This window comes from Falco naumanni, chromosome 1 (genome assembly GCF_017639655.2).
Source record: "Falco naumanni isolate bFalNau1 chromosome 1, bFalNau1.pat, whole genome shotgun sequence".
NCBI lineage: Eukaryota > Metazoa > Chordata > Aves > Falconiformes > Falconidae > Falco > Falco naumanni.
Window position 1 is genome coordinate 72,880,211 of NC_054054.1, and position 22,245 is coordinate 72,902,455.

Below are 22,245 nucleotides of genomic sequence, written 5' to 3' on the forward strand. Positions count from 1 at the left end.
AAAGTACTCAAGGAATAGAGTAGTCCTTTCAATCTCAAAAGGACCATTTAAGTTTAAAATCATATAGGTGTTTGAAGTAACCTGCTGAGTAAACACTTCATGGTTACTTCAGCTAACGCGTGGCACATCTAGTTTCAGTCCACTTAAATATTCTGCTTTCTAGCGATGAATCTGGAACAAAAGGCATTCAGATATCACACAAGTGGAGCGTTTACCTAACTGCAAAACATGTCAGCCCTTCAAACCCAGTATCTTTGTCAAGGCCAGACAGCTGAAGACCTGACACTTGGTGAGTGATAAACTCCAGTTCAGAACAAGTGGGTGTAAAGTACACTTCATGTGTCCTGGGTTGAACTGCATCTCCTAGAAAAACGAGAAGGGAGGGAATAAAGGAAGGAAAGATCCTAGTATTGCTATCTTCCCTCCAGGTATGAAGCTGAAGAGATCAGATTTCGAGCATCTGTGATGCTTGCCACAAGCTGCTTTTATTGCTGATTAATAGTGAGAGATTAATAGCTGAGGATGCCACATAATAGCTGCAGTATAAAACTCTTGAACACACAGTCATGGTTATGCATTTAACAGCTGGGCTTATACTTTCAGCGGATTTTGCCATATGGTAACCAGGATCAGTTTACACTTACAGAGTTATTACTTTAAACACGTGCTGTACAACTACACGACACAGCTACCTCTATGGTAATGCAGCCCAAAGGTTACCTGTCCTCGTGGTTTTTGAATCATCATTCAGCTTTCAATGAGCCAAACGATGTCAGGTCCTATCTCCTAATTTCCAGAATTCTTAGCTTTGAGCCGCTGTGTGTTAAAATGCATCAAGGAACAGCAAATATCAGAGGCAGGAGGTGGAGGCCTGGCACTTTGCCAGACAGCAACTAGACCAGCAGGTGAACATGAATTTTTTTGGATTAAACCAAAGTACAGTACTGCCTGCTAAATCCCTTGAGCAGTGAACTGTATGACAAGTAATTATACCAAAGAATTTCATTACATCAGGTTTATATATTCACCAGATTGCAACGATAATTAACAATTGCATCTACTCAAAGTCCCTGTGGCTTTGGATCTCTTAATTGCAAAAGCTGATGCATCGCCCCACAGCACGAGGCTGAAGTATACCGACAAAGAGCACCATAGGCATAAACATTACACTTCTTGAAGATACAGCTGGCTCCTGCCCAGTTTTCTCATACTTTTTCCCACATATTTTTCATGGATGCTACACTCTTCCATTCAGAAAAACTTATCTGTGGTTTCCACATACCAGTTTAGGACAAGCCTGTGACACGGTCAGTGCCTATTAGAAAGACGCTTATTTGTGGTTTCACTTGGGATGCCACCAATGGTAGTATGGGAAGATGGAAAAATCTGGCAAATCAGCACCCTGCCTCTGTCCCACATCAGGAAGACAGGCAAGAAAAGCTCCATTTTTTTGGTCAAGCTCCGTTTTTTCAGTAAGTCAAGGCTTGCACTTCATTCCATGTATAGGACTGATACAGCTATGTAGTGCCAGATGCAAAGGATTTAGGACAAAACTACAATTTCTCCCCAAGACTCAGGCTCTTATGCAAAATTTCTTCTTTTTTTTTTTTTTTTTAGCTGAACTTTGCCCAGATTATGGGATAAAAGAGAGTTTTCCAAAAAAAGAAGGGGTGTTTTGGTAAGAAGAGCTATTGTCACCTATTTCCTTTATAGTATAACCCTCTGGTTTGCATCATCGAGTTCCGTTAAGCATTTTTTCTAAATGTCCAGTTAAATTAGCTTTTGGCCTACCTTGTTTATGCTTCAGCTTTCAAACGATGATTACCTTTTCTGACTTTGCTTTTGAGCATTTCCTTCAGAAAGAACCTCCTTAGAGCTTCAATTCCTTCACGATTTTGCAATACAAGTTAGAAACCAAAAATAATGCTCAGTCCAAAATCCTGAACACAAGATCTGCAGTTCATTCTAACTGAACTGCTTGGCTCTTCTTCTTTACACTTTGATGTCAAGTTTAGATAAGATTAAATTCAGCCAAAAATATCCCAACCAACAGATGACATGAGCCATGGCCAACATAGGTTTGTCAAGAACAAACCATGCCGAAAGTACTTAAATTCCCTCTAGGACAAGGAATAGGCCTCAGGGACATAAGAAAAGCAAGACTGCACATGGACTAGAGGACAGACAGGCCTAGTATACAAAAATGTTCTTAAGAAGCCAGAGAGAAGCTGGGGTGCTATTCAGCTGGTATAACACAAGACACTGCCAGTATAACACAATGCACACACACAAGCAATTGTACAAATAAAGAAACACTTCAGGCCAGACTCCTGCATTTGGAGGTATGTATGGAGAGATTGAAAAATGTGCAGCAGAGGTCAGCACGAGTAACTGGAGACAGTCAAGACCAAACAAACAGAACTGGGCTTGAACTGAAGCAAAGAAGACCAGAGTACACTGTAAGACTAATTTTTCTAGAGGTGAGACTAAAGCAGCACTGGAACTGATTGCCTGGAAACGTGGTCTCCTCATCACTGAAGGAAACCCAAACATTGGTAACAAATGTCATACGCATGTCAGAAGAACTGACTAAACTCTCGGTGTTGCTTTCCTGCCCTATATACAGTGCAAATCTGCCATTACATTAATAATATAACTATATTTTGTATTAGTAACCACGTGGAACCACCAGGATCTTCTCAGGCATATGTACAGGCAAAAGGCAGACTCCACAGGCTAATAATTCATGTTCCCACTATGATCACCCTGCAAGGAAGCAGAAGCTTTGAAGGGAAAGAACAGAAACATCTACTAAAGCAAATTTAAACTAGAATTAATATGGCTTTAGAAAACCTTGGTCTCAGCCTGAGGAATGGACTGAATTACTTAAAATACCTCTTAATTTGATTTTAAGCTGTCTTTTCATAACAACTTCTGGCCTTGAAACTGCCTAGAGCAATGGGACTCTAACCTATAACCCAAAGAGTAGGAATAAGCAAAGTGTCACAGTCCAGTAACTTAAAAAGAAATAAATACATAAAGACCATCATTACGCAATGCCTAGCTTTACAAGGAGTTTATTTCATGGATTCAGCTCCTAAAATTATTCTAAAGTGCTCATCTTCAGTTGCTATTACTTTGTCTTTCTCTAATTGCTGAAAAGATTTTGGGTCGGATTCCATCTCATGTTCAGTATTTCAGACGACGACATGGAGCTGGTGAGAGCACCCGTGGGAACCCACATGGGTGCTCCATGACAAAGATTCCCCAGCACAAGCCTCTGATCCTCTGAGCACTCTTGGCAAACCACAAATACACAATCCTTGGAAGGGAAAAATATCTGTGCTGAACAAGCTCTTAGTTAAGTTTCCTAAAAAGTTTGCACAAGTGCTCAAAAATCAAGAAAAGATTTGACTCCCGACTGTGGGGAAGTTGGGAACATATTTCAAATGCAGACTGTGAACTCATGAGCAGCTGGGTTTAAAATTATGCTACTGGGAATCCCCTACTAACACTTGTAGTTACACTGTTGGTAAGACACAATATCTGAGGATCTGATCTTTTGGCATAACTTTTGCATGCTCATCTTTGTGCCTGGAATTCTGCACAGAGGGAAAAATCTTGGACTCTTCTGGACAAAAGAATTTTTCTGTGCATATCTTTCAGCAACCTAGTGCATTTCTTCTACAGATCTGCCTAATGCCCTTGCAGATGCTCCAAAGTCAGAATACACCTGCTTTCCTTGAAGGTCATCGCACCAAGATTCTCAGTGTCTTTAAGAGCACATTATTTTGGCATGGATAACTCTGAGGGTAATCTAAGAATCCCATTGTTTTTCAAGGGATCACACACAAAAACGTGTCAAAGCATTTACCCGTCAAAATCTCAAAAGGGAATAGACAAGCTACTAAGACTCAGAAACGTTTATGACACCCAGCTCCGGGGGAGCTGATGCAGCCCCAGCTGCACTCCCCACTTCAGCAGCAGAGGGTGCTGTCAGAATACCGAGGGTCCCTGCAAACATGTCCAGGGCTCGTCGGCCAGGTGTGACTGCAACTGGTCCAGAGTGCACACAAGCACCGCTTGTGATACCAGGGAATGTTTTTAAACCAGGTTTGCAGTGTCACCTAAAGTCTGCAAGATGTGTTCATCCCAAGTAAAAACGGGCAGCGTGCTCACTCCTATGCCTCATACACAGCTTCTCCTGCTGAGTCTGAAAACGAGGTCAAACATTAGATATAAAACATCAGTCCAGCCGTTCTGATTTAAGGAGAAAATGATCAAGCAAGGACGGCAAGCCTGAATCTGAACTGCACACACTGTTACACTCGGTACAGATTCCTGCAGTCCGACTGCTGCCCTGAGCCCTGCTCTGCAGCTACCATGTGCTCCCCAAGGCCAGCTGCTCCCATGGACATGGTGTCCACTTCCCACCATATGAAAGCTTTCAGGACAAACAGGCTACATGAGCAGCTCTGTGGTTTCTTCAGCTCCTTAGCTTTATCGTGTCTTACTAGGAAGCCAGAGCAAAATCATCTCATGGATCAGAAATACTCATCGTTGATGCTGAGAGGCTGTAGGTGAGGTCACAGAAAGTTTATCTGTTTAGGTAACGGAACTTGACTCATTTGCAGCGAGAAAGACAGAAAGACAACCTTCCTTGCTGTGCATTTTTTTTCTCTTGTTAGGTGTGTTACTCAGCTTGCGAGGTAAATGCTTCATGATGCCAAAACTTCTGGAGTGTTTCATCACATTATTTACCACTTTTTTTTTTTTTTTAAATAAAACAAATAAGCTTAACAGAGAAATGTCTTGAGGACAATAATTGTACAGCTCTTCCAAACATCAGCATGTGAATGAAGCGCAGTACCGTAAGCACATTTATAAACTGCCAAAACCACGCCATCTCATTTACTGCACCCTGAACTTGTTTTCAAATGCCGTTGCTGTAAATACATTTCCAGCCCATTAATATACGTCCCTTGTTTTCAGCCTCCACCATGATACAGCTACCACGATTCTGCTGCCAATCAAATTTTGTAGTACAAACTCTGCTCCTGGCAATTAGTACCCCCTTTTCTTAACAGCTGTATCAGAATTTTTTGCTTCTTGGTGGATAAATACGACATTTTCATTCATTTCACGGTAACAAGCAGGATGCTTTCCTGTTAAAACTGCAGTCCCCCTGCGAAAGCAGCAGAACGTTCCTTAGCCTGCGGTGACTGCTAGGAACCTGCTCGCCGTCGCAAGGGCTGAGCGAGCAGAAACTTCAGACAGCGCCCGGCTGAGCCGCCCGAGCCTCGCAGGCACCCGCTGTGAGTTCTCCGAGCGGCGCCGGCCGCCTCGGGCTGCGCTACCAAGAAGCGGCAGCACCGGGAGCTGCTGCCCCGCACCGGGGCCGCCTCCGCCACCCGCCCCGCCGCCGCCCGGCGGGACCGCACCGCCGCGACCGCAAACCTGCCCCACGCCCCGGCACGGCCACCTTCCCGCAGCGCCCCCCCCCCCCCCGCAGCCTCCCCGCTCACCTCGGGCGTGCAGCCAGAGCAGCGCCAGCAGGCAGAGGCGCCGCGGCCAGCGCCGCTCCCCCCGCCGGCCCATGGCAGCGGCCGCCGGCCCCCGGCCGCCTCCTCGCCGCGCCCCCTTCCCCGGCGGCTCCTGCCCCCGGCCGGCTCCGTGGGGCGGCGGGGCAGGGCCGGCGCGGGGGGAGCCGGGCGAGCGGCGACCCGCCGGGCTGCCAGCGCCGGGGCTCGGCGATAAAGGGGCAGCCGGGACGGCGGCCCCTGCCCTGGGGAGGCCGCCGCCGGGCGAGGGACCCCGCGGCTCCCCCCGCCCCGACAGAGCACCAGCGCGGCGAGGGAGCCAGAGCCGCCCCGCCAAACCGCTTCAGGCTTTCGCACATCAAACGCTTTCCCCGCCGGCCAAGGGACCACACCAGCGCGACCCCCTCCCCGTGCTGGCAAGCAGCGGCCGGGGACCGGGGGAGGCGCGGGAAGCTGCGCCCTGCGCCGCGCTCCCCCGCGGAACCCCCCTCCCTGCAGCTCTTCCCTGGACAACTGTTACAAACTTTCTCAGCCGGTGTCATTCCTCAAGCACTAGATGAGCTGCTTCAGCTTATGTGCAGTGCACGACTTCCCCGCACAAGCCGGTTAGCGAAGCAGGCGTGCACACGGATCTAACTTCTCTCCTGACGGTCACGCGTGTACAGCAGTTGTGTTACTTCTCCGCTGGGCGCACTGCAACAACACTGCCTCATCTACAGCGAGGGGTATTAGACTTCTGCGATACTAGTTTCTTGGTACTTGCTCAGCAAAACACTATTTTCAACTGACACACCGATTCCTGTCACTTGCCCAGAGAAAGGCTGCTCAGGTAGTGTCAGTGCATGCAAGCCCACCTACAACGCATGCAAACCCATCTTGGCATCTGCCCCTTAGGACAGGAACAAGCGTTCTGAACAACTGTTATGGCATCAAACAGCAGAAGTATGTGGTCTGCGTTCTTGAACAAAACACAGGTGAGTTCCCTAAAACACTGAATACAGCAACAAAACAGGAAAATTACAAGCTGACACCACAACAAAAACAGACTCCCCAGCTACCACCGAGTAAAAAAGACAAGAGGAAGGGTAAACTAGGTATTTACAGATAAACCATGTATCGATGTACAGCCATTATTAATGGCAGCACTGTTATTTTTATCTGTAAGAATGAGAAAAGTAGGTTTTGTGATTTATTAGCTTGTTTTTGACTATGTATGTTCAGTTTAGTACTGATACTGGACTGCTGTAGCTAACAGAATCCCAGCATCTCAGTAGGCAAATTCCACCACCACGCTTCAAATGGTATTTGGCTCCAAAATAGTGGTCCCCCAGAAACTTTCTGGAGAAGATCCACATCTTTGATGATGCTTAGTGAAACAGAAATCTCTAAAGCAGCCAGCTAGCAGCTGTCATACAACAACTAGTAATAACAGAATAAAATTCAACTTAACGTGACTGAGAGTATGGCCAAAGCATTCATAAACCAGACCTTGACCAGCTATCACAAATGCGATGAGCATTCTTCTTGTCTTCCCAGTGATGCGTGGAGTTTATTTTTCTCTCCTCATCCTCTTGCTTAAAACTCTATTACCTGCTTGATTACCACACCATTTTACAATGCAGCTGCAACAGAGAGACACTTCTATTCACATGATCGGAATACATCATTTATGTGAACGTAATTTTTTAGTCTTTCTCATGTATTTTCATGGAATTTATAGCAAAAAAAAGTAACATGGTAGTGTCTAACTTATTTTCTAATATGACTCTTAATTACAGGTTTGCTCCACACATAATATGTTTTCATGGGGAAAAAATGCCTTCATTCTAAACTTCATATTTAATCTATATGCTGTCTTCAAAAAGCATGCTTGAGGTCTCCTTCCCAAGCTCCCATATAAGCACCAAAAAAACCCCTCACAGCAATGCTTTATCATCTGTTGGCACCATTTTAAATGTTTCTATCACTAAAACAAAAAATCTCAAATTGCCACATATCACACATCTCTCATCAAACGCTACAGAGCAGATCATTCCTCATACATCAAACACAGGATGGCGCTCCCATGACCTTTTTGACTGTGAGGTGCAAAAGTATCATTATTTTGGACACTCAGGACAGACACCACAAGCCCCAGTTGCGTGACTGTAAAGGACTGGATGAATTCAGATTGTGAGCATCTGAAACTGACAGACTATTATTAAAAGTACGGGAAATCTCTCTAGGATGGTTTTAGGAGGCCAGCAGAATCAATGCATCAATAAAGCGTTTCTTGTCCAGACTAAAGCAAACATAAGTGTTTAAAATCAGTCTTTAATTCATGTTCGTACCTGTCCACAGATGTAACTAACCGAGTGCAGTAGTGAGGTCAAAACTCACAGTGGGAAGAACTTCAAATACAACTGGAAAGCTGCACCGTGTCTGTGCAATTTAAGTCAACGCATGCTGGGATAGCCACAGTTAACTAGTTTGGCTCATGGAAGGAAACCAGAAATCTGCAAGTTAAGCATACAAACATCAGCCGAGTTAGAGCGCCTCTTGAAAGTTATTGGCTTTTGTCAGTTCTTTTTCCGTATTAACCATCATTGCCCAATAGGGATTTGTCAGGGTGCAGATGGCTGGAGGACTCTTTTAGACAAAGTCAATGATGTATCCCTTTAAATCACGTTTCCTTGCAAATCCATACAGGATATATGGCTACCAGGTGGTATTCCTCTTTGGGACTGTGGCCCAAAATAAAGTATAAATTACTTTAACACATATCTTGATCACTTTCTGGAAGAAAAAAAGGGGGTGGGGTGGGGTAAGTGCTTGAGACATCATTGTCATGGATTTGATGACACGACAGGTTTCCTCTCCTGTCCCATATTCCAAGTGTTTCTGACCTTAACATGAATAATACCATGCCATTCAGCAGAGCAAAGAGGTGACAGCTCAGTGATGGGAAGCAAAGGGAAGAGACAGGTTGGTCATGAATACAGGTCTTGCTCATGTTTCTCTGATGTCTTCAGAGTTCAAGGTGTGAGCGGCAACTAAGGAATCTTTTATGTTGTGCATTTTCGATGAGGAGCAGGACACTCCTGCTGTTACAGAGCACAAAGCAATGAAGCAAGCAATAATGTGCTGTAACTACAGTGTTTATAGGCAGGCTGTCAGCGTTCACGGATCTTCCCCTCAACCCTGGGGAATATTACGCACTAATTCACATAGAGTATGTCAGCAAGCAAAAGTTCTAAAGCACTGCAAATTATTGCCCTGATAGGGACATTAGATTTCTGAAAAGGGAAAGAAAATTTTCAAGTCATCATAAACATGGAAAAAGTATTTTCACATCGTAGAGGATGACATAATTGTTTCCATAGTTGTTAATGCCATCAATGATGTAACCGTATCTTTGATTTCTTCCTGCTAATTATGCTATTCTCCTATATATTTTGTGTTCTGTAAAAGCTCTTTGCCCATTAAAATCCTCTTCTAAGCAGAAGCACAAATCAAAAAAGTCTAAATTAACACCATTTCATTGCTGCTTTCCTTTTTCCTCAGTTAAAAAAAAAATCCAGTAAACTACAAGAAGTAATATCCACAAATAGAAGGCTCTTCCTTCAGATGAAACCTGTTTACCACTGCTTTCTCCATGAAAGCTGGCAGAAATTAATTCTTGAATGCACTATTGTCTAATAATTTAACTCGCTTTGTGGTGAAACACAGCATCGCCATTTGTGGAGCACAAAGTCAAAAAGAATAAAAAGATGCTTTCACTCTACTTTGAAAAATTGAGGCATTCAAACCCAGGGACAGGCAGACAACAGCTGTGACATGCTTAGAAATCTCTGAAAAGACTCTTAAAAGGCTCCAAAGAAGCAAGTTGAACCTCTTTTGCCCAAGTTTCTTCCCTCCTGCCTCGCTCTACCCATGGGGTGCTCCACCAGCAGCCCTGAGAGGAGCAGCGCACCCCAGCCCCGGGACTGCCGTGCCTTCCAGACAGCCCCCATCCCCCTGCCGCCTGGCTGAAGGGGCCATCTAGTATTCCAGGCACGTATTCCTCTGGGTTTTGTCTTTCTTTTTTTTTTCCAGAGATCTGCCAAAGTTTCCCCTCCCCTCTGTCACCTCCCCCCAAATTGGAAAGGGTAAAACAGGAGCAAGAAGGGAGAAAATCCCGTAACTTGTCCAAAGCATGCAAGGATGATTTGTGTTCTCACTTATGGGGTATGACTGTCACTGCTGATCTGCTTTCAGGCCTAGATTACATCTGATAAGGGCTGACCTTATTTGAGTATTCACACATTATGCACTCATGGAGAGCACGCTGGACACAAAAGTCCCTCAGATGTTCTGGGCATCAATCACGCTCACAGCGTGGAGGCTGCCAAACTTTTCTTCCCTTTAACTCGGCAGAGGAGAGGGTAGTCCAAGACAGACTTAATAAAGTTTAAAGCTGTGCCACAGTATATTTGGAGCCCATTGTCTTCTAAAAGCGTGCTTTTCAACAAATTCCCTGCAGTTACCACGGGCAACAATTGGTCTTTAACAAATTGAGGCGCGGAGGGGCAGACTAGGGAGGAGGTAAGGTGAACAAAGGGTTTGCCAGGTCCTTAAAAAAAAACAAAAAAAAAAAAAAAAAAGCAGCCAAAGAGCCAAAACAATTCTCTCTTTCTTATTTGACGCATATTTACAAAAACAAAGTAATTTTTCAAAATCATTCCTAAATACGGAATAATTTCAAAACATGTCTTAAAGCAAATCACATCTTTAAGAACTCATGAACCCATCGTTCACCATATGCAAATACTTACGCTCATTACCTCAAATAATGCGTGCTTTTGTAAAGAATATATTATAAACATCACAACCCACTAAAACATTTAATCTGCTGCAGTGACGACACCTCTGTTTAAACTTCCCTGATTTCACAAGAATTAAAACTAGTTTTATAAACCTTCTGTTTCAGTCTGCACGTCTATTTTACATTATGAGAGTCAGGAGGAAATAAGAGCACACAGCAGGTGATGCATGTGGTGCTCTGAAATGTACTTACCAGCGGGGCTCGACTTGATTTGTAAAGTCTAAATTCTCATACAGTATCCTCCTTACAGACAAAACAGACTCTACAGTCTGCAAACTTGCATGGAAACAAACAGCCCAAATAAACCATCATACCTAGCTCCCAAACAATTTTTATTCCCTGTATCTGTAGACAACAGGAAATTACTCTCAAAACAAGGTATGATTTGCTTGTTAACTCTGAAACCTATTTACGCCATGTAAACTAACTTTCTTCCACAGCTGTCCACTCCAGCAGTAACAGTGAACTAAGGCACTTTTTCATATGACTGGAAATAAGTAAGTACAAAGTGCAACCACTCATGAACCAAAGCCTTGGACAGGATGCCCTGAAGAGTTCGGTGTGCTCTCTTTCAATTTTAGGTCCTCTCAGTTACGGAGGGTTTGTTGCTGCAGTTTGGGAGATCAGTTCACAGCATGATGCATCTCATCATGGGGAAGTTCTGCTGCTTTTCCAGAGCTGCTTGGGTTTTTTTCCTTCCAATTTAAAACCATTTATTTCTCAGGTTTATGTCAAAAGTGACTGATCCTTGAGAAAAGGAGCAGCACACTGTCAAAAGAGGTGAAAAGACCTTTAAATTAAACCACGGAAAAATATATTAAAAACGAAGTAGTTTTCAGGCACAAGAAGATCTAGTAGCTTCCAGTAAAAGGGACAGTATGGAAGATGGTAGCATGGGGAAATCCACTACCAGTTTCTCTAAATTTTCATTTAAACCATTTCCAGCAGTAGTTCAGATACTCACTGCCTTTGGGAGGTACAATTTCCTAGTAAGGACCTGCTGTGGCCATGCATCAAGTGTTGCAACATATTCATTTTAAACTGCAAACAGCAAACCACCCATCTCATCACATGTGGGGATCAGGATATGGTATGCTAACTAAAGGCTGAGATTTAAGTTCAAGTGTCCTGTCTAAAGCTGTGTTCAGTCTTAACTGAAGTGCTCATTATAAAGGTTTTGGCTACACAGCATTTGAATCAAAAAGTTGCAAAAAAACAATCATCCTAGTAATAGGTCCTACCCAGCCGAATATGATTGGGTGTGTGTTGTTTTTTGGTTTGGTTATTTTTTCCCTTGGTTAAAAACTGGACTATAAACATACATTAAAACTTGCAATATATTGATGAAAATAAATAAATTCCTTTTATCAGTATAAGCATACACACAAACATGCACATGTAGATGCTCACCCCATTAAAAGTTCATTTGTTGGTTTCAAATGCATTATCATATTATAGAATAAAAACAGATTTCTCCGACAAGCTGGACGAAAATATAAATGTGCAAGGGAAGACTTTAGTAAAGTTCCTTGCTAGGCTGACTGTATTTCAGTATGGAGCCAGCATCGTAAAAGGTGTGTATTTAGGGAAGTTACAGGAGCTCGGACATGTGTTCAACTTAATAAACCAGAAACGAGTATTTATAGTGTTTTGTTGTATTCTGCCTGCTCTTGCAATGAGAACCTGCACAGACCTTTCTGTGGTGCTCTAGCCAGAAGTTACCCCCACAAACTGGGAGCCACGCAGCCACCATCAGCTCCCCACAGCAATACCCCTGCTGCAGCTACCACTACCGCACAACTGTATCTACCCAGCTGTTGAGCCAGAGCAGGCTTGTGTCCAGATGTCTCAGACTGTGGCAAAACAAAACTGTACAAAGGCTGAAGACATCCCCCAAATGTCATATAAGATAGCAATCTCTGCACTGACACACTGGATCAGACGAACAGTTCAGCTTGTCCATATTCCTGTCTCCAATAAAAGGTATTTGCTTTTTATTAATTTTTAAATGCATTGCTTTTTAATTTCATTGGGATGTCTCCTGTCTTTTATTATGTAAAAGGTTAAATGGAAGAATCCAATTTGCCTCCTCTTTTTATATGTATTATTTTATTTTCCTTCTTCTGTCTCCTCTTACTGAAGTCCTCTCCAACCAACCCTCAAATTTTAAATTCCTCACTCCTCTAGGAGATAGTTCATCTCATATTTCAGCCACCCACCTATTTCTGCTGCACGTTTTTATCGGCTGAGGTGGCCAGAATGCAGTGTTCCTGGACAGATGTGGCACTCACTGGGCAACGCAGCCACTTTTGGAAATCAGCTCTGTCTGTCGATTGGAGTCAAATGTTTTATTCGCTTTTCTCACTGTGCAAGGCACAAGATTTCTTTGGCTTGTTCAAGAGGACAAGAAGGTATTTTTTTGTACTCAGTTAATTTAATATTCAAGAAATATACCAGGAATCTGTATTTGACAATGTGCATTCACCAAAAAAACCCTTTAACCTTCCTATTCATATCACTTCAGCAAATCTTTCACAGCTTTGCTTGATTCTTTCTGATCTGATCTAATTAGATAATTACTGTTTCCTTTCCTGAAGTCACTCTTTCCTCCAAAGCCTACCGTATCCAAAACCAGTTCCAGAAGTAGCTTATTACTGCCTTTTTGGTTAACATGGCAGGAGCAGTGTGCCTCCCAAATCTCCGTTTCTCCTTTTACTCTCAATATGCCAAAGAATGAGGCTGTAAGACTACAGAAGAGGAAGACCAACAGAGGTGGATGGTTCAGTGTGATGCTGGGTACAGAGGGGAGGAGAGCAAGGACAGGGCTGTTAACTACCCCCAAAAAACTCTTTCAATCATTCACACAATTTTTTTTCAGGGCTTTCCTCTCTCATCTGCAGATTAAATCCATAGCCACTCACCTGCTGGGGAGTGAAAACCCCCTGTCCCCAGGATCCTGCCCCATTGCCTACTGTGGGCAGAGCTGGCAGCTGCTTTTCAGCCCCTTTTACCACCTGGGCAGCTAAATTTAGCCCTCTGGCCTGGCCAGAAGAAAAGGTGGAAGGGTCGAGGGCAGACGGGCTCAGGCCTGTTCTCAGCATGCCATTAGGGAGCTTAAGCATTGTGCCTGCATTTTGCAGACGTTGACGCCTGCCTGGTACATCATCACGGAAATGGACAATCTTCCTGCTGGGTGAGATCTTTCAAGGTGTCTGTGACACCAGCTAACATGAAATCTGAAAGTGTGAAACATCAAGGTTTAAGCCTACATCAACAAGCCACTTTATCATAAATTTTCCTCTTATACTAACAAAAATTATGCTAACAGGTTTTAAGCATGTATGAAAGTAGTAAGTAATGCTTTTAGAACATGAAGCGTTCTCACTAGGTAAGTTATGGCAGAGTCTTTTGGTACAATACCTTATCAGTACATAATTTCTTATTTCAGAAGTACCTTCCACCACAGTTTGCATTTCAGCCTCCAAGCTATTCTCCCAAGGAATAAATGGACAAAGACATAGATCTACCCTCCTGCCTCCCCACCCCACACCAATGCATGTCTGATGGATTTGGAAACTGTCCTACAAATTCAAGATAAGCATCTGCCAAAATAAATCCGACACTAAATACTTGCAGAGGATATATTTTTTCTCCCATAACTCTACTTATTGGTTAACAATTTCCAGTTGATATAATTTTTTTTATGGAGCAAAACAATGTGTGTCTCTGTTTTCAATAACATTGCTCTATAGGTTGTACTTCACAGCAGATCATCTTGGAGAACCACAGCAGCACACTGGTTTTAGGTACCCAGGCCTCCAGGGAGGTTAACACCACAACATACACCCACTATTTATAACTGTCCTATAATGACAGGTGCACAAAACCCACAGAAGTAGCCAAATATACAGAAAGTAAATACAGTTTCATGACTTCAGTGTTGCAAAGACCACAAGCAGTACTTGGCACCAGAAAAAAATCTCACCTGTGTTTACAGGTTTACCACAAGCATGTTAGAAAAAAAAAAAAAGGGGGGGGGGGGGGAACCCAAACCAAAACCACCACCAAATTCCATTGCTACCAAATTCTTTGTATTACAACAGAAAACACATCAATGCCTCAAACCAGTCCCTAATGTGACTTGGACACAATACAGCCTCTTTGAGTCACTTCTAACTGGTATGATCAACTTGAAGGCAAATAGGAGTGTGCATAGTCCACTGGGCTACTGAATTTTCAAGTAGCAATTTCCATATTGCTTACTTCTGGAATATTATTAAAAATAAATCCACATTTTAAGACATTAAACTTCAACAGTATCCCTTCTTTGGTGGAAGGTTTTGTTTGCTTGCTTGCGCTTTCTTAGCTAAAATGCATATTAAACATTAAAACCCCTTTGGCTCTGCCTCTTTAAATAAGTAGACAGATTCTTCAGTCCTTCACATTCCTTCACCTGTCCCCCGTTACACAGCACAGCTGCTTGTGGGTTTAAGATTTTTTTTTTGTGAAGTAACAGTTCATGATAATCTCATTAAATCCTTTCTAACACTTTCCAGTTCATACAGGATTTCCTTCGCCGGGTTGAGTGCAGCGAAGATTGGCTTTTTAAACAATCTCTGTGAAAAGAAAAAAAAAAAAAAGTCACCCAAAGCTCTCCTTGCAGAGCAACCCTCAGCAGATGGAGGCTACAGGGGAACCAAAGCTTGGCCCCAAGTGAGGAGCTGGAACAAATCCAGAGATGCAGCAGCTTGCTTTGCTGTCTCTCTCTCCAGCTGAAAAACAGCTTTAGAAGTGTAATCCCCGATATGTTTTGTGTGTAAAACAAGTCACGCGCTAAGCAAGCTCCTCTACCTGTAAATCATTTTGTTTAAATGTAGACAAGTCCCTCTCTCCACCAACCTAGGAAGTACTCACCTCAAAGTGGCTGGGGAGTTGCACTCTCCAGGTGAGGCTCCATGACCAGGTTGGCTGCTCAGCCATCTCAGCCATTCCCAAGAATGGGAGACAAGCCTCCCCAGGGAGAACAGAGTATGAAACAAAAGTGAGACAAAAAGAGGCCTGACGATTTTATAGATACGCCTTCTATCACATCTTACAAGCCATGCTATAGGAGTCCTGAAAGCATTTTCAGTGAGAGGGACCTCCACAGTGAAGGCGCTGGTGATGAGCAGATGTAAGTGAGACATTGGGAGTGACAGGAAGAAATGTTGGGATGTCTTAAACTCCCCCACTAGGAAATGGGAACAATTTTTAGGCTCCGTTACAAAAAAATCTATAACAACAACTACTTCTATCAAAACGATCAGTCTCCATTTCACTGTACATGGTCCCATCAACTGCAGTTTAATGGGATTTTTCCCTATTTACATGCACTTAAATGGCAAAGGCACATTTCCTGCTCCAACTGCCAAAACCTACTTTTTCAGCTTGCCTGCCTAAACCCATCCAGAACGAGCAATGCAAAACGTGTAAAACAGTTTAAAGTCTGTAGAAAGGGCTGGCCAGCTCAGGTATCTGGATCACAAATATTTTTACAGGCCTTTCAGTGGCTTAAATCCAGGACAGCTCTGCAATGATTTATTCGTCTCCAACAGCTCTAGGGTGGCCTATGTAAAATTAGCTGGTAATCACAAACCAGGTCCCTAGTGGGCATGTTCCACACCCAAAGCAGCAGCGGCTGGTGCTCTCTTGTCTGAGGGTCACAGCAGAACGACCGAGGACTGAGGTGGGCATGCGGGATATCTCATGCCATCAGAAAGGACGAGGCTCAGTGGCAGAGCATTATGCTAGAATTTCGCAGGATCAAAGCAAAGATCATCTTATTTAAGCCATAAATATTGCTGTCACATTTTATGATCACCCTGCTAGCACTCTGATTAAGTATTAAACACAGTTTCTAAGGGTTATGCAGAATTTTGTCTTTCTAAAACATACACCCTGAAGAGCACACAGTGCAGGCTGTTTGCAGTCTGAGTTGCTACCACAGTTCACTGATTTTTATCTGGCAAGGTGAAAATTGTCCCTACATCTCAGTGTGAAAGGAAGCAAATATTAATGGCAAAATCTGTGTGTTCACCATTAAGGACAGTTCTCATGTCTGAGACTTCACTGATGAAGACTTTTAGCATAATGGTAACACCTTATTTAAGACAGAATTGGTTGCAAATCTCCATGCACTGAAAATCTGCAAGTCTTGCCACCACTTTCTCAGCTGCAGGGCACCATCAGTACCTCAGTATGCTGCCTTGCCCTGCAGATACATGTTTCTCAAAAAACACATGAAATATAACTAGTGATATAAGCCTTTCTGGATGGTGCAATAACATACTTTTTAATTCTTCTGTGCTCTTAAGTGAAGATTACCAATCAATTAGCTCCCAGCCACTCATTGTAACTGAAATAAGCGCTTGCTCTGGTCAGGAATAACTAGCCCAACAACTATCACACAAGTCTTATGATGCTGAACTCACCCCAGTCAGTCGTTGCTGAAAGGGCTGCTCAAGAAATCCAAAATAATTGCTTGGCCCTTGGCAGCTCTGGAACCACAAAAGGAATTTTTTGCCCCATCTCTGAAAAGCAGCATGTGCATACACCAAAACAATACCGACAAGTTTATTCCATGAAATCACACCAGGCCAGCCCAGGTCACTCAGTGATGTATTAGAGAAGGCTCTTGGGAGCTCGTTAAACTTCTACCACTAAACTTCCCAAGTATAACTGACATTGCAATTATTTCTTTTTTTTCCTGCCTCCAATGCAACTCCATTCACCTCTGCCAAAACATTCAAGCAAGACGGAAGATAAAGTGTAGTGCCTATAATTTTTTGTTCAGCAACATCTGCACGGTCAGTTCACATGCTGCTGGGATGGTTCAGCAACATCTGCATGGTCAGTTCACGTGCTGATGCAAGTCTGGTACCTTCATTGCCTCTCAAACACTTAAACCATCATCAGCCTGTGGTAATTTTCATACTTTCTGACGCAAGCTATGAGCTGAAGGGAGACTCCCAAATCTAACACAACCAAAACGAACACAGAAATGCAGCTTCTTTTCTTGAACAATTCCCCACTATCTTTAAGAGAGGCGATTCAGACAGACATTACAGTTTTATGGTTTCAATTCCTGTTATAACCACTCAGGTCTAACATAGTAAGTACCTTGTGTCTAGATTCAGTTTTGCTACATTTTCAATTAATTTTGGCTGATCTATTTTTGTTATATTCTCCATACGCATCTTCTTTAAAATGTGCTAATTTAGTTCTCTGGCTGTAGATAATACATTAATCTCAGCACTTACAAATATTCAAATGGAAAATAAGAACTAGACACTAGAAGTCACATGCTTATTTTGAAACATGTAGCTGGACAGTATCAATATGACACAGGGTTAGTAGATTAAAATTAATCTACAGTTCTGTAATATCATCAGATAAATTGACCTGCTAATGAATGGAAACACATTTCCATAAGAATACGAGTGGTATCCAAGTAACAATTCCACAATGACACATTTTCAATTAAAGTACTACAATAAACTATTGTTATTTTTTCTCTCTAATGTTAGGTTGTAATTCATTATTGTACAGGCAGCTGAATATTAACTTACAGCTTCTGCTCTTTGTAGTAACTAGGAAATGTTTTCAAGGTCAAATCCTGATTTTATTACAAAGATATCTACACACCAAATTTTTGAGGTTGTCTTGTTTTCCTTTATCTGGTTGCTTGTTCTCATCTTTTTTTATCAAGATACAGAAGTATTAACAAAATCTATGAGAAACTGACTGCCAGATCGACAAAAGTGCAGAGGAGCAGGTAACCCAACATCAGTAGTTCTCTTTACTGCTATTCTGTAACCGAAAAAAGCTAATTTCCTATAAGGCCACAAGACCTGGAAAGCAAATGCATTGTTATAAGAAAGCAGAGCCATTTAATAAGTCAATGTTTACAGGGGGCAGCCAGTTTATTCTTTAACTATCCATTTCTGGTGACAACCTTTTAAATGCAAGAGTGTGAAAATTAGATCAAGCATCATCTTTAATTATCTTCTTCTGTGGTCATTTCATATCATATTCTATCACAACCTATCACTGATGTTGCTATATGATAGTACAAAATGATCATACTTAATCAAATTACAAGCAAAATGCATTACATTCTAAAAATTATTTTTCACATGCAGCTACGTTTCTGTCAATAATTACATTTCTGACTTTTGGTCAGGTTGCATTGATGACTGGGAGGAGGAAACAGTACCCTGGATTATCAAATCCTCCACCAAAGCTTAGTTTCAGTAATTCAGCGTTCATTCCAAATGCTTAAATTGAGTAGCAACTGAATTTAAAGCACAAAAAGAACCCCCTACCCTCAGAATCAGAGAAAAGCATTTTTCCTTTAATTTGACAGGAAAATGAAAAAAAGAGAGGGATGGAGAAACAGAATCAAGACATTGTTCCCATCACACAGTATGTGTAGAAGGATTATTTCAAGTTAGAAAGCTACCAAGAGATGGGGGGTGGGGGGAATCTTACATGTTGAACGGTAGTTCCTGCTTCCCATGAAAGCCATCTGTTCTGTGTATGTACACGGTTTGAAAGACATTCCCGGGATTGTGTCAAGCCAAAGGAATCCCCACTAGAGTTACAGAAATATAAACTCCCTTTACACTAGCAGGAGAGCTCCAAAATGCAACTCTGAAGACACGTATACCACCACCAAGCTCAGAACCATAACAGTTCTGCTGACATACCAGACGTTACGCAGGATTTTCTCATCTGATATGATATTATGAGAACTGAAACTTTAGCAGGGATAACATTGCAATACTTTGAATTAGAAATTCTTCAGATGAGTATAAGGCGAGATCTTCACTCCTCTCTATTGCAAGATGGCATCACCACCCTTTCTCCCATTTGCAGCTGACATGAAAAATGCCTGGAAAATATTTTTGAAATACGATTAATTCCATAACACAATTTTTGTCATTACTGATTTTAATGGGAGTGGGATATGGCACAATTTGAATTATATACTTGTTCCACATCTATTCCCAATCTCTGGTAACAGGATTCTGAAAACAGAAATCTAACAATTGTATAAGAAGGACGATCCTTCCTGTGAGCATGGCATTTTTGCAATCCCTTCTCTACTATATGACTGAGTTCAAATTGCAATTATTTTTCCTAGGGAGCAATTAAATACTGCTACCAATGTTAAGCATAAACACAACTCTAACTACAAGCAACGCTCAGATGACCAGCTCAGGTTCAAGGGTTCACTGCACATGAACATCCATAAATACCCTTGACAGCCTTAGCAGTATAATGAACTTTGCAGCAACTCATGCAAGCAGTCTACACAATACATGAACATAATGCCCTTAACCTTAAAGCAAGAAACCTCCACAAGCAATTCTGAGCTACTTTTACAGCTGAGACAGTGTATTTAAGAACTATATATGAAACAGTCCAACCTCGTTTTTCAAATGTTCATGTGTTTATTATTTTGTACATCATCCCGTGGAATCAGACAGTAGAACTGAATGAAACATGAGCTGTACATAAAGATGGTCAGTTCCACTGATTGGTCACACCAATTAGCAGTATATTACCTCCATTAATTTCAGCATGCGACATTACAAATTAAACACCCTTTGCTTTTTAAGGTAACACACAATATTTTACCTTTTAGATGTTTACATTTTTTTCTTGTAAACTCTGGCCACAGCACCACACAGCCTCCATAACTAGATATTTCTGGCATCTCTTGAAATACACACCCTGCTCCCAGCTCCAAAACCAGATCTATGTTAAAAAAACACTCCCCATTTGAAAACTAGGGAATACGTTTGAAGCACTGGTTTTGTTTCTCTAACCCTACTACTTATTCTAATTCCAATAATACGCTAATTGCAAAGATGCTGCTTCTCCATTTCTGTGTGGAGCTGCAGCACCAGTAATAGAGGAAGCTACTGTAGAAATCTGTGCACTTTGTAAATGCTGCTAACAAAAATGAGCAAGTTGAAAATACAGTGCATTTTCGATGGACTCCAAGCTTGAGGAACCCTAAGGATTGATTCTGATTACTTCAAAGAGTTATAAACTAGGGAGATACATGGTTATTAAGTCAAAGGTGTATATATAAATTATAAGGCATATACAATGTAACCACAATCTCCTTTGGAGATTTTCTTACAAGATGGTTTTTGCTATATTTTAAGTTAACAGAAACACACAAAGTTACCACATCTGCTTCTGTCTCTGCAGAAATGTTACTGCTCTTTACAAAGCACTAGAGTGAACCCTGTCAGACCCTCATCTATTTTGCAGACAAGTCAGCTGGGCTTAGTTTAAACAGCCTTCAACATCTCAAGGCAAGATATCTGAGCTTATACCAAAGCAGACGAGAAGCATTCAGTGGTCTTGCCACCTCTGTTCAGCAGAAAGGCAATAATCAGCAGCAGCTAAGCAGTAATGTACTAAGACCAGCACATCTCTTCCAGCAGCAAACATCTGTCTGCATATTACTTTATTAATGTACTGACCTGGAGTTCAGCACTGTAAGGGAGCTCAGCGTTATTATCCATGATCCTTATCATGCAAACTGACACTTTCCAGCATTGGTCAGGGGTGCTATAGGGCCCAAATATAATACAGAGATGATGTCAATTATTTTATTACTGATTTGTTTTCTGATACTTAACATCAGACGAGCAGCCTACTGAAGTTAACAGACCCTTCTGATTGTGAGCTCAGGTGACATACTGATCACTGGTGATCACTGATTCTCCACAGGCATCTGCTACGGTCTGATCAGCTTTACTAACCTAGAAACCAGGAGCTCACACAGAAATCTCATGGCATGTAATGAAAACTGCCTTATTTACTGTGTGATCTTGGCTAGGGAAAAGTGTTTCCCAGATTGATCGTGCTATTTAAATGTCAGCCTTTTTTTTTTTTTTTTTTTTCTCAGACATGTTTCTGCACAGCTTCAGAAAGCTGCTGCACCCACCCACCAACCTGAACCAGAGATGCTAATGCTGTTTTGGCCACAACAGGACTCACACTCTGCAAAGACACCCAAAAATCATTATGTTCTTGCAGCCAATTCCCCTGTACCATGATTGGGGGGAATTCTGTCTTTAGCAGAAGCGCACCTCCAAGAGCCCCCCAAAGAGCAGGTGGCAGGGACGGGGCCGCAGCGCACCAGTGCAGTGCATCTGGCCTTGCCCACACCGTCCCTGGAAGAGGGAGAAGTGGGGCCTGCAGGTCATTGACTTTAAGTGAAGAATGGGTTTGTAATTCCAGGAAAAAACAAATCAATTCAATAGCTGTGCTGCCTGCATTTTCTGTCTCCAGTGTTTGCCTCTTTAGGGCTTCAAACTTCTATGGGTGGTTTTTGTTGTCCTTTTGCCTTAATGGCCAGTTACGATCTCTTTAAAACCTCTGCAAGGGATTTTCCCCAGATAGATGGGGCAGTAACCACAAGCCTGTTCAATGGCTGAAGTAACACGGTGTGAACGGGTTAGTCCTGTTTTCTTTCTTGTTCTCAAGAGCTATCCAGCCATACTCAGAAACAGTTTCATAAAGGGGGATCTGAATGAGATATTTATCATTCATCTTGGGTTGAAAATCCCTCTAACTCTGCTAGGACACAAGCTAATACATATAAAGTGGCACTCCTTCCTTCCTGCACACCTATAAGCTTGGGCAAGTTTCTAACACATCTGAAAACTGACATCATGAAATGTAGCTATTTGAATATCCTAATTGCAAATTTATAGGGGATTATTGCAGTTCTATAACAATCCCTAGAACACTACAAGTGCTGCACTAAACTTTCTCAGTGACATGCAAATACAGGTT

The 22,245-nt window shown here is 42.3% G+C and overlaps 1 protein-coding gene across 2 annotated transcripts in view; it reads right to left on the bottom strand.

Annotated features, from left to right (window-relative positions):
* Positions 1 to 22,245, bottom strand: part of BMPR1B (bone morphogenetic protein receptor type 1B) — a 258,845-nt gene that overhangs the window by 77,122 nt on the left and 159,478 nt on the right. Inside the window, exon 1 of one of the 2 annotated variants that reach the window (XM_040599162.1) lies at positions 5,526 to 5,591. The exons of the other annotated variant lie outside the window; for it this stretch is intronic. The gene's annotated coding sequence lies outside the window, so the exon portion shown is untranslated. Of the gene's footprint in view, positions 1 to 5,525; positions 5,592 to 22,245 lie in introns of those variants that run through there. 2 annotated transcript variants of the gene reach the window in all.